This window comes from Apis dorsata, unplaced genomic scaffold (genome assembly GCF_000469605.1).
Source record: "Apis dorsata unplaced genomic scaffold, Apis dorsata 1.3 scaffold_696, whole genome shotgun sequence".
In the NCBI taxonomy this organism is placed as follows: Eukaryota; Metazoa; Arthropoda; class Insecta; order Hymenoptera; family Apidae; genus Apis; species Apis dorsata.
The window spans coordinates 18,110-20,156 of record NW_006263875.1 but is presented as its reverse complement, the minus strand read 5'-3'; positions in this window follow the sequence as shown (position 1 = coordinate 20,156).

Genomic DNA, 2,047 nt, shown 5'->3' with positions numbered 1-2,047 from the left:
CAGCCAGGTAATTGTCCACCACTCGAAACAGATCGAGGAACGTACGTACGAGAGGGACGTGGGTCGATGCGTGACGTGCAATGGGGGTTGCAGGGAGTTCAAGGTGGGCAGGGTGGCGCAGCAGCGGGTGTACAGGGGACGCAGGACGCCAGTCAACAGCAACAAGACAAGAAGAGTCCCGCGGTGAGCCAGTGAGGCCAGGAGTCCCCGCGCCCCCCCACCAGGGGGCGACGGGGGCGCAGGCCCAAGAACATGGCTCCCTAGCGGGGCGAGAACCCTAACCTCCCCGGCGCCTACTGAGCCTCGACCGGGTGCTCGGCCGGCAGGCTGCCACACGTCGGCCTGTCCCATCCACTGGCCTGCCATCAGCCCGGCCTGTCCGGCCATCACGCGGAGCAGCAGGTGCAATTGGGCCCCGCCGCGGCGGCGGCTGCAGCCGCAGCCTCCATGGGGATGGAGTCCTCGGAGCTGGTCGCGGTCGCCCATTACCAGGCGCACCAGCTGCAGCGGCAATTGTTGGCCCAGCAGTCGGGGCCGGGCGGCATGTTGCCCCCGGCTGCTCAGCCTACTGGTGGAGGCTTGACGCAGTCGCTACAGCAGCCGCAGCAAGCTCAGTCTCAGGGCCAAGATCCGCTGCAAAGCCTGATGCAACAGCTCATCTGTTTGCAACAGATCGAATACTTTTTCGCACAGCGTGGTCACAAGTGAGAATTCGATTCGTCGCCGATTGAGGAGAGGATTGATGACGATCGTGCGAGGAGGAAGATGTGATCGGGTTTCCCTTTTTTTTTTTTTTTTCTTTTTCTCGAGTGACCAAAAATTTCTCCCCACTCTGGCGAGATGGAACCTCGAGGGGGAACTCTCCGTGATGAAGACGAGAAAGTGGAGAAGTGCGCGCCTACGTCACATCGACGACGTTTAGACGACGACTTCGCTCGTGTTTTGCGACCATGATACTTTAACTAACACGTGCTGTTGTGATCCACTCTGTTCGAGATACGCTGTTATTAATTCGAGGCTGAGAATGGACGCGCAGTTTTCCGTTCGAGGTTTTCCCCGATACGCAGAATACACCAGGTACACCAAGTACGAAACGCAAGATATATACGTATGTGTATACATGTATATGTATATATGTATATGTATATGTATATCTATACACGCGCAAACACTTATCGTCGGTCGATCCTCGAATGGAGAAAAGGGGAGGTGCGCGGTGTCTCCGAATTCGTCGAGCTGCAAAGGAGGCAGCCGATCCGAAATCAAAACGCATCCGCGTGGCGTTTCGATGTCAGAACGATCCGAAATACCATTAGCGAGAATCGTGAAACCCGGCCCCTTTGATCGAGATTATACAAAAGGGGGGAGGGGCCGATCGTTTAGCGTGTGATAAAACATTAATGTCAAATGAAACAAAGTATATAAAAGAAAATAAAAGAATAGGAAGGGGAGGATGATTGGACTGTCGGTGGTGAAACGAAATGGAAGAGGCAGAAAGAAGAAGTGGAAGAAGAAGAAGAAGACGAAGAAGACGAAGAAGAGGAGGAGGAAGAAGAAGAAGAAGAAGAAGAGAAACACACGATAAAATAATGGGGGATGATGATAAAGTTGAACGTAATACGCCGCGCACGGCAGGGACGATCGTTCGCTCTGGTGCGAGCTGTGAATGAATCTCTATCCGTCAACAGTATTGATATAATTAATAGAATAAATGAATATAAAATATTGTAAGAGGTATATCGTAAGTACGTATTGTGCAAGCGTATGATGCGAGATATAGGAGAGAGCGAAAGAATGTGTGTATGTGTATGTGTGTGTGTGTGTGTATGCATGTGTGTATATGAGAGAGAGCGATGTGATATATCGAATTGGATGACGAGAGGGTGTGGGTGTGTAAGAGACCGGATTATCTCTTTTTAGATTCGAAATGAATTTTTAAGCGCGGAGCCCGATCGAACGCCAACGCACAGGCCCTGATTGCCCCTGCGTACAACAATCTTTCGAACATTTTATCCTTTTTATTGTTGCTATTCTTTACCTCGATGAC